At 36.2% G+C, this 14,912-nt stretch overlaps 1 pseudogene; it reads right to left on the bottom strand.

Annotated features, from left to right (window-relative positions):
- Positions 1-5,108: 5,108 nt before the first annotated feature.
- On the bottom strand, positions 5,109-5,961 carry LOC101037843 (heterogeneous nuclear ribonucleoproteins C1/C2 pseudogene; annotated as a pseudogene).
- Between the last annotated feature and the right edge of the window lie 8,951 nt (positions 5,962-14,912).

Genomic DNA, 14,912 nt, shown 5'->3' with positions numbered 1-14,912 from the left:
AAACAAACTGGTGGATACTATGCTCAGTACTTAAGTAAAAAAATTCTTCATATCCCAAACCTCACCATTACACAATATATCCAGGTAATAAACTCATACATGTACCTTCTGAATGTAAAATAAAAAAAGTATCTGGAGGAAACAAAATAAAATATAACTATCAAGACATGTGGCATGCAACAAATGCAGTTCTAAGATGGAAGTTTATAGCAGTTACCATCTATTTAAAAAAAAAAAACAAAAAGATATAAAAGGAAAAACCTAATGTTACATCTCAATAAACTAGATAACAAAGAACAATCTAAGCCCAAAGTTAGCAGAAGTAAACAACTAATAAAGATTGGAACAGAAATAAGTAAAATAGACACTACAAAAAGAATAGAAAGAAATCAACAAAATTGAGTTGTTTCTCTTAGAAAATTTAAACAAAATTGACAAGATTTTAGCTAGACTAAGAAACCAATAGAAAATGCTCAAGTAAAATCAGCAATGAAAGAAGATATATTGCAATTGCTATGACAGAAATACAATGAATAATGCAAAACTATTAAAAATTATATGCTAACAAACTAGATAACTTAGAAGAAATAGACACATTCCTAGAATATATAACCTAAGAAGAATGAATCACAAAGAAATAAAAATTGTGAAAATAACAATAATTAATGAAGAAATTGACACATTAATAATATATTTCTCATGAAAGAAAAACCTAAAACCTGCAGAGACCTCTATTAAGTTTAACCAAACATTGAATAACTGATGCCAATTCTTATTTAACTGTTCTAAAAAATAAGAAAAGAAAATAATTTCAAACTCATTTTACAAGGCCAGCATGACTCAGATAGCAAAGCCAGACACAGACACTACAAGGAAAAAAAAAAAAAAAAAAGAAAAAAAAAAGAAAAGAAAAAAAAAGGAAACACTACAGGCTAATAACCCTGATAAACATAGTTTAAAAAACTAAAAAAAAAAAAAAAATGTGAGCAAACCAAATTTAACAGCACATTAAAATAATATTTCACCATCTCGTGTGGGATTTATCCCAGGAATGCAATAATGTTTTAGCATACACAAATTAATAATTTAACATGAGATTAACACATTATTAAGAAAGCTCATTTTTCACAATTTTTGAAGTCTCATGTCCTATGAAGAGAAAATAGAAGAAAAAAGAGAAACAAAAACAAATACATTTTTTGAACAATGTCTTGAGCAATCTTGAAAAATCTGAATAGACCATATTGCTTTGAAGTTTATACATCAATAGGAAGGTGGTTTGTGTATGTTAATAGGTTGCTGTTATTTTCTTTTGAAGTTTAAGTTGTTTAGTTTCAGTTCACAGAACGTTAAAGACACGTGCACACCAAAATCTTTTTTTTTTTTTTTGACTTTTTAATAATGGTAATTCTTGCAGGAGTAAAGTGATATCTGTTCTCATTGTGGTTTTAATTTTCATTTCTCTGATGATTAGTAATGTTGAACTTTTTTAAATGTTTGTTGGACATTTGTATACCTTCTTCTGAGAAATGCCTGTTTATGTCTTTGACTATTTTTTAAATGGGATTATTTGGTTTTACTCTTGGTGATTTTTTGAATATTTGCAGGTTCTGGATATGACCTTTGTCAGATGCATAGTTTACAAAATTTTTCTTCCATTCTGCAGGTTGTCTGTTTACTCTGTTGATTATTTCTTTTACTGTCCAGAAAGGAGCTTTTTAGATTAATTAGGTCTCATTTATTTATTTTTGTTTTTGTTGCATTTGCTTTTAGGGTCTAAGTTATGAATTCCTTACCTAGGCTGATGTCTAGAATATTTTTTTCAACATTAATTTCAAGAATTTTTATAGTTTCAGGTCTTATATTTAAGTCTCTGATTCATCTTGAGTTAGGTTTTTATATGGTGAGAGATAGGCATTACATTTCATTCTTTTATATGTGGCTTGCCAGTTTTCTCAGCACCATTTATTAAATAGGGTGTCCATTCCCTAATTTACGTTTTTGTTTGCTTAGTCAAAGATCAGTTGGCTGTACATATTCAGCTTTATTTCTGGGTTCTCTCGTCTGTTCCATTGCTCTACGTGTCTACTTTTTTACCAGTTCCATGTTGGGTTGGTAACTATAGCTTTGTTGCATACTTTAAAGTCAGTAATGTGATTCCTCTAGATTTGTTCTTTTTGCTTAACATTGCTTTGGCCATCTGGGTTCTGTTTTGGTTCCGTACAAATTTTAATTTTTTTTTTCTAATTCTGTGAAAAATGATGTTGGTATTTTGATGGCAATAGAATTGAATCTGGAGATTGTTTGGGGTAATATGATCATTTTCACAATATTGATTCTTCTGTTCTATAAATATGGGCTGTATTCATATTTGTTTGTGTCATCTGTGATTTCTTTCAGCAGTGTTTTGTAGTTCTCCTTTCAGAAATCTTCTACTTCTTTGGTTATGTATATTACTAGGTATTTTATTTTTGTGCAGCTGTTGTAAAAGGTATTGAATTCTTGGTTTGTTTCTCAACAGGGTCTTTGTTGGTATATAGCAGTGCTACTAATTTGTGTGCATTTATTTTGTGACCTAAACTACTGAATTTGTTTATCAAATCTAAGAGTTTTTGGGAGCAGTATTCAGGATTTTCTAGAAATACAATCGTATCATCAGCAAATAGTGATTGTTTGACTTCTTCTTTTCCAAGTTTATTGGCCTTAACTTTTTTTTTTCTTGCCTAATTCCTTTGGCTTACTGTTCTTCCCAAACTATGTTGAATAGAAGTAGAGAAAGTGGGCATCCTTGCCTTGGTCCTTTTCTCAGGGAAAATGTTTTAAACTTTTCCCTAGTTAGTATAATGTTGACTGTGGGTTTGTCATATATGGCTTTTATTACTTTGACCTAGGTCTCTTCTATCCTAGTTACTTGAGAGATCTTATTATAAAGGAGTGTTGGATTTTGTTGAATGCTCTTCTGAACCTATTGAGACGATCATATGGTTTATGGTTTTACTTCTGTTTAGATGTTTGTATCACATTTATTACTTGAACATGTTAAACCATCCCTACATCCTTGGGATAAAATCCACTTGATCATAATGGATTATCTTTTTGATGTTCTGTTGAATTTTATTGGCTAATGTTTTGTTTAGGATTTTTGCACGTATGTTCATCAGGGAAAGTGATCTGTAGTTTTCTTTTTTGTTGTGTCCACCTCTGCTTTGGCTATCAAAGTGCTACTACCTTCATAAAATAATTGAGGAAGGATTTCTTCTTTCTCAATCTTTAGGAATAGTTTCAGGAGGCTTGGTGCCAATTCTTCTTTAAATGTCTGGTGGAATTCTACTGTGAATCTATACAGTTCTGAGCCTTATGATGGTTGGCAATTTTTAAATAACTGATTTGATCTTGATGCATGTTATTAGTCTATTCAAGGTTTCTATTTCTTCCTAATTTAATACAGGAATTTATCCATTTATATATATTTTTTATTTTACTTTAGGCTCTGGGATATATGTGCAGAGCATGCAGGTTTGTTACATAGGTATACATGTGCCCTGGTGGTTTGCTGCACCTATCAACCCATCATCTAGGTTTTCAGTTCAGCATGCATTAGGTATTTGTCCTAATGCTCTCCATCAATTTGCCCCACCACCACCACCCAACAGGCCCTGGTATGTGATGTTCTCCCCTCTGTGTTCATGTGTTCTCATTGTTCAACATCCACTTATGAGTGAGAAGATGTGGTGTTTGGTTTTCTGTTCATGTATTAGTGTGCTGAGAATGACAGCTTCCAGCTTCATCCATGTCCCTGCAGAAGACATGAACTCATTCTTTTTTATGGCTGCATAGTATTCCGTGGTGTATATGTGCTAGGTTTACTAGTTTGTGTGCATAAAGGTGTTCATAGTAGTCTTGAATGATCTTTTGTCTTTCTGTGGTGTCAGTTGTAATGTCTTCAGTTTTATTTCTATTGTGCTTATCTCCATCTTCTCTCTTCTTGACAAATCTAGCTAATGGTCTACCAATTTTGTTTATTTTTTCAAAGAACCAGATTTTCGTTTCATTGATCTTTTATAATTTTTATTCAAATTTTATTTAGTTCTGTTGTGATCTTTATTTCTTCCCTTCTTCTAGTTTTAAGTTTAGTTTGTTTTTGTTTCTGTTGTTCCTTGAAGTATGACATTAGATGTCAATTTGCGCTTTTTCAGACTTTATGATGTAGGCATTTAGTGCTATAAACTTCTCTCTTAGTACTTATTTTGCTGTATACCAGAGGTTTGATAACTGTGTCACTATTCAATTCAAAAACATTTTTAATTTTCATCATAATTTTATGGTTTTCTTTTCTCCAAATTCCTGGCTTAGTAAGGACTTGTTTAGTTTGAGGAAAAAAGGTCCCAAACATCAGGCTATTCACAAAAACAACCCACAGTATCTTTAGAAAACAAATATTAAGACTCTAACACTAATTATTTTTCTAGAGGATGCATGTGACATGCCAACTCTCATTCATAAAAATATATTGTTACATTTGCATTGAACTGCCCCACACAGCACACTAATGTTGGGGTGTAACACACAAACTTCTAACTCAAAGCTGCTTTCAGGAGCTACTCAATGAGATTGCCTTTGCAGTTAGGGAAGCAACTACTGAACTTATGTGTGAATGAAAAGAATTGTACTCTCTGCATAACAAGAGATGATTTTGGAGACAGTTGATAAAAACCATACATCCTTTTGATGATTAAGTCATAAAGAGGTATCAAAATTAAAAGCAAAAATTATAGGGTAAGACTTAACAAAAGTACTAGAATTGTCAAAGGAAGTGAAAATGGGACTAGATGCAGGGAAATATGAATTAATGAACATGGAAAGGACAAGGATGGGGAGAGCAGTGAGCATGTGCTGAAGATACTAGGGGAGAGGATCTGGTGAAAAATTTGATCTTAGACAAGTGCCTAGGTAAAGAAATAATGGTAAAAGATTTCTAAACACCACTATGTACTTAAGAGTCAACCTCACCATTGGGCACTGTCTCTGTCATCCTCTCCTTCCTCAGACTCTTTTTCATCATCCCTGATCAACTTCAGTTGTGAGAAACAGGCACAAATAGAGTGGAGTTAGAGGCACTCCATGTGTCCCTGAGCCCCCTTCCACCACCTTTTTCTTTCCTTTCCCTTGGTTTTCACCTGTTCATCCTCCGATCTTCATTATTGTTATCATCCAGTAGGTTACCCTCCTCAGCAGAGACATTTGCACCCCCTCAGACTCCATCTTCACATTAGTCTCATCTTTCTTCACGGACCTGCTGCTCTGCTCCTCTTATGACTTATCATTCTTCATCTCTACTGCTTGTTTACTCTGTTCCTTTTTTAAATTTTCCAGGTTTTCCAGGAGAGAATCCACTTTTTGTTTTGTCTGGGTCAAATTCTTTTTAATGGCCTGAAGGTTACCTCCTTTCAACCTTCCAGACTTGGAAGATCCCTGCTGTCCACTCTTAGAATTGAAGCCACTTTTGCCCCTTCGTGAGGTGTTTCCTGATACACGCTGATATTTCAAGGGCACTACAGCCCAAGCAATAGGAGGAGGAGGTACATGCTGGGTAACTGTACATCCTAATAATCCCATTGAAAGTCATAGTCCAGGTCAAAAGAGGAGCCGTACATCTCTGCTGCAGATCGTTTCACACTTGCTTTTCCTCGGTTCACTTTTGGCTCTGCAGCCAGGTTAATATCTAAAACCTGGCTGGCAATCATTCTGCTATCCTCTCACTACAGCAGCCTGGGCATTTCTCTCATTAACATATTGAACGAAGGCAAAGCCCTTATGAATAGAGCAGCCCACAATTTTCCCATACTTTGAAAAGATTGCCTCCACATCAGATTTCTTGACCACAAGAGTGTTGAGATTTCTTATGAACACACGGGAGTTCATGGAGTGAGGATCTGTCTTATTGGTAACGTTGCAGGCCATAGCGTTTGATAATAAGGTTTCTCACAAAGTGGAAAACAGGAGGAGGGAAGTAGAAAAGATTTGATTCTGAGTCTTCTACTCTCGAGTTCTACATGGAGAAGCCAACTGCTGCTCGAGATCGGAGGTCGGCAATGAGGTCACAACCGCTCAGTCTTCGTCTCTTCACAAAATGCATAATTTTATTTTTAATGCAGATATTATTATTCAGGATCAGATTATTTAATTTCTATGCATTTGTATAGTTTTGAAGGTTCTTTTTGGAGTGGATTTCTAGTTTTATTCTGTTGTGGTCTGAGAAGACATTGATTTTTTAAAGTTATTAAGACTTGTTTTGTAGCCTATTTTGATCTATCTTGAAGAATATTCCATGTGCTGATAAGAAGAATGTATATTCTGCAGTTGTTGGTAAGAATTTTCTGTAAATATCTGATAATTCCATTTATTCAAGCATGCTATTTAAGTTTATTGTTTCTCTGTTGACTTCTTCAAACACCTTTATAGTGCTGTCAGTGTTGTATTGAATTTCACTGTTATTTTTTTCTATCTATTTCGTTTCTTCAGTCTAATAGTAATTGTTTCATGAATCTAGGAGCTCCACTTTTGGTGCATATAAATTTAGAAATTCAGTATCTTCTTGCTCAATTGATTCTTTTATTATTTTATAGTGACTATCTCTTTCTTTTTCATTGTTGTTTCTTTGAAGTCTGTTCTGTCTGATACAAGAGTAGCTACTCCTATTTGCTTTTGGTTTCCATTTGCATGGAATCTTTTTTCACCCTTTTACCTTGAGTTTATATAAGCCCTTTCATATAAAATGCAAATATATAAACCTCTTGAAGACAGCAGATATTTGGATTTTAATTTTTTATTTATTATGATGGCATTCTGTGGATCATTTAGTCCATTTACATTTAACGTTAATATTGAGATATGAGATGCTATTCTCTTCATCATGTTAATTGTTATCTAGTTTTCTTATTGTGTTATTTCATAGGTCCTGTGAATTTTAAGCCTTCAAGATGTTCTATTTTGTAGTATAATGTGCTATTGGTTCAAGATTTAGAATTTTTTAAGCATTTATTTTTTTAGTACTGGTTTGGTAGTGACGAGTTCCCTTAGCATTTGTTTTCTCAAAGTGAATTTATTGCTCCTTCATCTATGTACCTTAGTTTTGCAAGATACAAAATTCTTATCTGATAGTTGTTCTGTTTGAGGAGGTTGAGGATAAGACCTAATCCCTTCTGGCTTGAAAGATTTCTGCTGACAGGTCTGCTAACATATGATAAGTTGTCCTTTGTAGGTTGCCTAATGCTTTTATCTTACTGTTCTTAGTAGTTTTTCTTTCATGTTGACTTTAGATAGCCTGATGACTATAGGCCTTGGAGAAAGTGTTTTTGCAATAAATTTTTTGAAATTTTCTGGATTTCTTGTATTTGGATATCTAGATCTTTATCCAGGCCAGGGAATTTTTTTTTTTTTTTAATATTCCTTCAAGTAAGTTTTCCAAACTTATTATTTTCTCTTCTCCCTCATGAATGTTAATTATTCTTAGGTCTGGCCATTTAATATAATCACATATTTCTTGGTGATTTGTTCATATCTTTTGATTTTTTTCTCATATTTGTTTGATTAGCTTAATTAAGGACCTAGAAATAGAAATTCCATTTGACCCAGCAATCCCATTACTGGGTATATAGCCAAATGATTATGAATCATTCTATTACGAGGACACATGCACACGTATGTTCATTGTAGCACTGTTTACAATAGCAAAGACTTGGAACCAGCCCAAATGCCCATCAATGATAGACTGGACAGGGAAAATGTGGCACTTATACACCATGGAATACTATGCAGCCATAAAAAATGATGAGTTAGTGTCTTTTGTAGGGACATGGATGAACCTGGAAACCATCATTCTCAGCAAACTGACACAGGAACAGAAAATCAAACACCACATGTTCTCACTCATAGGTGGGTGTTCAACAATGAGAACACATGGACACAGGGAGAGGAGCATCACACACTGGGGTCTGCTGGGGGGAAACAGGGGAGGGAGAGTGGGGAGTGGGGAGTTGAGGAGGATAAAATGGGGAGAAATGCCAGATATAGGTGATGGGGATGGAGGCAGCAAAACACATTGTCATGTATGTACCTATGCAACAATCCTGCATATTCTTTACATGTAACCCAGAACCTAAAATGCAATTATATATATATATATATATATAATTACAAAACCCTTGTCTTCAAGCCCTAAAATTTGTTCTTCTACTTGTTCTAGTATATTTTTAAAACTTTCCACTGCATTTTGTACTTCCCTCAGGCTGTCTGCTATGTTCATTTTAGCAGTGGATTTAGTCGTTCCTCAGTGTAGCTTTCATTTCCAGTTTTGACTGGATTTCCTTGATGATATCTATCTTTCCAGAAAATTTTTCATTTATATCCTGAATTACTTTTAAAATTTATTTTTGATAGTTTTCATCTTTCTCTGATATCTCCTGGAGTGGCTTAATAACTGATCTCCTGAATTTCTTTTTTTTTTTTATTATACTTTAAGTTCTGGGGTACATTGGCAAAACATGCAGGTTTCTTACACAGTTATACACATGCCATGATGGTTTGCTAAATACATCACCCTGTCATCTATATTAGGTATTTCTCCTAATGCTATCCCTCCCCCATCACCCAATCCCTGCTATCCCTCCCCTATTCTCCCACCCCTGACAGGCTCCCGTGTGTGATATTCTCCTCACTGGATCCATGTGTTCTCATTGTTTAGCATCCACTTATGAGCGAGAACATGTGGTGTTCGATTTTCTGTTCTTGTGTCAATTTGTTGAGAATGATGGTTTCCAGCTTTATTCAGTCCCTGCAAAGGACATGAACTCTTCTTTCTTTATGGCTGTATAGTATTCCATGGTCTATATGTGACCTTCTCACTTTCTTATCTGATATTTCAAAGATTTCCTCTTGGTTTGAGTCCATTGTTATAGAACTAATGTGATTTTTCTGTGGGAGTTATAGTAGTCTGTTTTGTCATGTTACCAGAGTTATTGTTCTGTTTTCTTCTAATGTGCATAGACTATTTCTTCTCATTATTATTGAATTTATATTTTATTTTACTGTGTTTATTTGATTTGTTTTTAAATTTGTTGTTTTTCTTTAGGGATGAGACTGTAATGCTTATAGATAATTATAGCCTAATGTGGTTCTTGGTGTTTTCAGTGATGACGAGTCTGTAAAAGATTCTTCATTATAGACAGTCTTTGTAAGTTGGCTCTCTCATATGATGGTTTTAGTAGCAATGTATTTGGTCTGTGAGTAAGTTCACTATTTCTTATGGTTTTGGAATGTTAGAGGTCTCCATGGTGTGCACTTTTAATGTATTTATTTCCCACATTGTGTGTACTTTTGATTTAACTATTTTTCCTCAGTTATTTATTTACTGGTTTGATGGTTTAGGCTTCAGGCCATTAGTGGAGTTGTCCCTGGGTAGAAACCAGTTGTAGCTAATGCTGGTGGGTAAATGAGGTCCCGACCTTGACAGAGGTGACTGGAGCAGCTCTCAGTGAGTCGCACAAAGGTATTATCAAGGAGAAGGGTTGGAGCAATGTCAGCTCCCCTGCCAGGTTAGCAGGAAAGTTATTTGCCTCTCAGACACACTCCTGTACCTGTACTTTGGCTACTCAGATTATACAGGTACCTCTTTTCATCTGTAGAAATGTTAACGTTACAAATACAGAGGAATTGTGACTCTGTACCTTACTGAAGCCTAAGCCTAGAGGGAGCTCATACTGTGGGGATGTAGTCCCCCTGAAGTGTTCCAGAAAGTCTGTTTATAGTTGCATCCATACAAAGCTTCCATGGCAGAAGCCCCAACTGTGCCTACAGTGACAAGAGGGAAATGACTTCATCTTCTCCAAGACCCTTACTGCACACCAGGGCTGGGTAACTTTTGGGACTGGGCTGAAGACTTACCCTGGTAAGCCCAGCACTATACCTGTGCCTCTGCTGAAAGAAGCTTCATACCATGAGAAGAATCTGGTGCTCAAGGCCTGACATCCAGATTCTTTTGTCTCACAGGGTTTTCTCTTGATGTGGTGTACTCCCCTTTCCTCTAGGAGTACGAGTCCCTAAGAGCCAGATTATTGTAAGAGTTGTTGCTCTTCTGGGTCATGTGCCCAGTAAAATTGACATAGTTTAGTCTGTTATTGGAGAATGCCTGCAAGGGATCCAATGATGTGATCTCTGCAAAAGTTTTCCAGCAGTGAGTAGCAGCTCTTATTGGGGGGAGGGAGTGGTAGCTAGGGAATGACACAGACTCTGTGAAATTCCTTGGTTATTGATAGCCACAGTATGTTCGCTTTCCTGAAGGTTGGCTATTGTAGTAAGGAACTGGTCACGTTGACATATTCAGAACCTCCTGGTTAGTCAAAGTGGTGCAGGCAGTGGTGATAGTTGAGATCACACAGACATTTTCTCTGTCCTGGGTGCAGTGTTACTTTACCAGGAGATACTGTAATGAATTGTGTTGGTTGGCCTTTAGCCAAGAAGTAGTACTTGCAAAAGAGAACCAGCTGCATCAGTAGCAGTGGGATGTTTGCTTACCTTATGTTGTCTGGCGGGATGGAGGTACTCTTGTTTCTCTGGCAATGGGCAGGGCCATATAGCTTCCCAGAGATTCTGCCTTTTGTGTTAAGCTGCCAAGGTGAGTTACAGAGCAAAGTCAGGGCTGGGTGAGGTGAGTTTGTGTTGTGAGTCTCCAAGTGCAGGGCAAGCAGTAGCCCCTGTGGTTATTGGGGGATGGGAGCAGGTTTCAGGATACTTGGTTGATGTCCTAGAGGGAAGCACTGCTGCTTCTGCTGCACAGAAGAGTTGGTATAGGAAGTGCGAAATAGCAGGTGGTGGCAAGCCCCACACAGTTCCTACACACTTGGCAAGGTAGATCCACTCCCACAGTGTTCTACTGGCAGCAGCAAGCTGAATTCCAGTCAGCCTGCAATCCAAATTTGAACCTGCCAGGGGTCATAAGTTTCCCTGCGGAGCCAGAAACTTCAGCTTTCAGGCCACATACCTCCATGTCACCTGCAAAGTTGGGCACCTGGCTTTTGTACCTGCAGCTCTTGCATTTGGAAATCCTCCATTCTTTCCCACCCCAATCCTGGTGAAAGGAGTTCGACTCTATCTGACATTATGTTGTAAAACTGCACTGGGAGTTTCTTTAAACCTGGCATACCGCCTGAACTTTTTGGTTGTCCTCTGCAAGGTTTCCTATGAGAAACAGTAAGGAAAAACTACTCTCAGTTTGTCCTGGAATCTGGGAGTGCATGCAAGGGTCTTCCCATAACTGTTCCTTCTTTTATATTTCACAACTCTCCATAAGTTGGTTCTTGTGCTCGGTGGGGTTAGTCCCTTCCCCACTTATCAGCTCTCCAGTAGGGCTGTATATCCTGGAGATAAATTCTTTGCCTCTCACACTCTGGGAACTAACATCCTTTCAAGTGAGTCACAGTGCATGCTGTAGACTTCTGCCACTTTCCAAGGGTCTGTGGTTTCCTTCAGTTTTATTATTCATTTTTTTGTATTACTTTTTGAGAAAAAGTTCACAATGGGATTTGTTATACACTATTTTGTCCTTCCAAGTGGGAGAGGTATGACATAATTTTTTTTAATCAACCATCTTGAAAAATAAATAAATAAATTTATTTATTTATTTATATAAGCTTTTAAAACATTGGCTTTACTGGACCTTTATTCCAAAGAAATAAAGTTAACCCCACTAAGCACAGTAACCAACTTGGGGAGAGTTGAAAAATATAAAAGTGAGAGCAGCAATGGGAAGACATTTGCATGCACTCCCAGATTTCAGTACATACTGGGGGAAGTCATTCCTTGAAGTCTAGCCCTCAGATTAGACTTTAAAGTCTTGAGCCCAGCTACAGATTTATCTGTGCCTACAAGTACCTGAATTAATTGGTTGCATTCCTCACCCTGAAGTCTTAAGATAATTTAGGGCCCTTAGGCCAGTTAGAAAGTGACATTCTGTACTTACCACAGGTAGGAAACCCTGGACAGGGACTGCAATGAAAAGTAGAAGATAGGTTTTTCCAAGGGTCTTTCAATGGCTCTATAAGTGAATTTTGATTTCTTAAAGGAGTCTGAAAGTATGCCATTCCAGTCAAAGATTTGGTAAAATAAATAGTGTTTTCAATGGTGTCCTGTTACAAAAGAAAATAGATTATTATTATTATTATTATTATACCTTAAGTTCTGGGGTACATATACAGAATGTGTAAGTTTGTTACATAGGTATACATGTGCTATGGTAGTTTGCTGCATCCATCCTCCCTCATCCCTCATCTACATTAGGTATTTCTCCTAATGTTAGCCCTCCCCAATCCCCCAATCCCCTGCTATCCCTCCATTAGCCTCCCCACCTCCCTGCAGGCCCTGGTGTGTGATGTTCCCCTCCCTGTGTCCATGAAGAAAACAGATTCGTATTAAACTTATGCAAATAACTATATTGCCATAAACTAAGTACACTTACAAATAGTTTTTATATTTTGGAGGAATCAAGTAGAGAGAAAAATAAATGTTCCAACTTTGCTCATAGGAGTGTATTTTACCCAATTGTTAAAAGCTATAAATAGGTCAAAACAAAAAGCATTTTGTTGACAGAGATAAAAATAATTAGCAATGTTTCAAATACAGTCATAAAATAATTATTTCAATTGTTTACATGATCAGTCTATGTAATTAACTCCTGATCTGCTTGATGTTTATGAACACATTAGCTATCTATGAGAGTCTTGGAAGATTTTCCTCTATTTCAGCATCACAGACTCCAAAATTGTCGGATATCTACATTCAACAGCACCTGTCAGAGTTTTAAATCTCACTTTACGTAAACCACCTTTTGAAAAGGATAAAAGTAAAACAGCTGTGGATGACAAGAGTCTTAGAACAGTCATGGTAAAAGACACAAATAACAAGAAAATTTGACTACTTCTGTGGTATACAACAATTTTTCTAATAATCATAATTACTATGGATAACATATACTAACTCATGAGAATCATAAGAATCACAAAAATTTTGAAACACATCCTAAATTTAAATTTATATGAATATAATTCAAAGAAGGTTAACCACCATTTCATATTTGATAATACTTCCTGTATAACTTTTTATATCAAATAAGCTGAATATATCATTTTTGGACTTCAAGGGGCCTAACATCAAAAAAGCCATAAAGACTAAAGTCAGAATTTGGTTTTGGAAAGTTTGCAAAATGTAAAAATTTCAAAACTCTGGATATTACAAACAAGATAGCAGGACATTGTAAAATAAGTCATCCATTTAGCCAAAGTGATAACTGAATTTTTTTCTTTCTTTCTTTTTTTTTTTTTTTTTTTGAGACAGAGTCTTCTTCTGTTGCCAGGCGCCAGCCTGGAGTACAGTGGCGCAATCTCGGCTCACTGCAACCTCCACCTCCTGGGTTCAAGCTATTCTCCTGCCTCAGCCTCCCGAGTAGCTGGGACTACAGGTGCACGCCACCACACCCAGCTAATTTTTGTATTTTTTGGTAGAAACAGGGTTTCACCATGTTGGCCAGGATGTTCTCCATCTCTTAACCACATGATCCACCTGCCTCAGCTTCCCAAAGTGCTGGGATTACAGGCGTGAGCCACCGTGCCCAGGTTCAAATTTTTTTAAAAGTCAAAAACCCTTATTCTTTGAAAAAGAAGATTTAATTTCCTCCCAAAAAGCCCTAATACAGATAGCATAAGGCCAATTAAATCTCACAATATTTTATAAACAAATCAATTAAATTATAATCATCCTGACCATAAGATATAATTTCCATTAACCTTTTTAAAACTTTAGAAATTTTTTTCAGAAATGGGTTAATGCTCCAAGAAAACTTTGTTAATCTGACACAGGGTCCCATACACTGGTCTTGCATCACTGTGCCTTTAATATTAATGGTTAATTTACAGAGAAACTGAACCAATTTTAATGTCTCAATATCATCCTTTACAATCGCATATGCCCACTTCTTACATGATAGTCCCTGGACCAGGCGTCCCCAAACTACGGCCCACGGGCTGCATGTGGCCCCCTGAGGCCATTTATCTGGCCCCCTGCCACACTTCAGGAAGGGGCACCTCTTTCATTGGTGGTCAGTGAGAGGAGCACAGTATGTGGTGGCCCTCCAACGGTCTGAGGGACAGTGAACTGGCCCCCTGTGTAAAAAGTCTGGGAACGCCTGCCCTGGACCTTGAGTAATCGAATAGTTTTAATTTATAGCCCTATGTCTTATAAATGCCATTTATTTTGATTAGTATCTTCCACTGAGTCTGAAGATGACACTTTAGCTGCAGTCACTGTTTAAGATTTAACATGACTTGGGGTCATTTTTAGACCCAGGAGCCAAAGCCCTGTAACTAAATGGTACAAGAAGTTTAAAAGCAAATACAGAAAGTTACATGGATATAATAGCCTTAATTAAAAAATAATCACCTCACTTTATTCTAAGGAAATCAAAACTTAGTGACATAAGAATCATTTTGATGAAATATAAAATCTGTTTGTTATATCAGTTACCAAAATGTAAAAGAAAAAATACTTTTGGTATGATATTGCAATTCCTATAAAGAGTTCATTTAAATAACTGGCAAATCAAACCTAATAGAAAGGGCACTTGTATTAGTTAGACATAGGAAGAGTATTTCCTGGTAATGAGTGAAAATTTTCAGATTCTGAAAACAATTTAAAGCCAAGAACACAGAATGTTATATTGGAAAAGAATATTTACTTTAAACCATTCAAATAAAAGCATTTTTTAGCATCAGGTAACAACGAACAGTTAGAACCTGAGGGGAAAAAACTGCAGGAGCTTAAAATGAGTTAAAAGAGAGAGTTAGTATCTTAGGCATTTTCAAAAG

The sequence above is a fragment of the Saimiri boliviensis genome, chromosome X (genome assembly GCF_048565385.1).
Source record: "Saimiri boliviensis isolate mSaiBol1 chromosome X, mSaiBol1.pri, whole genome shotgun sequence".
NCBI lineage: Eukaryota > Metazoa > Chordata > Mammalia > Primates > Cebidae > Saimiri > Saimiri boliviensis.
This window is presented reverse-complemented; position numbering and strand designations above follow the sequence as displayed.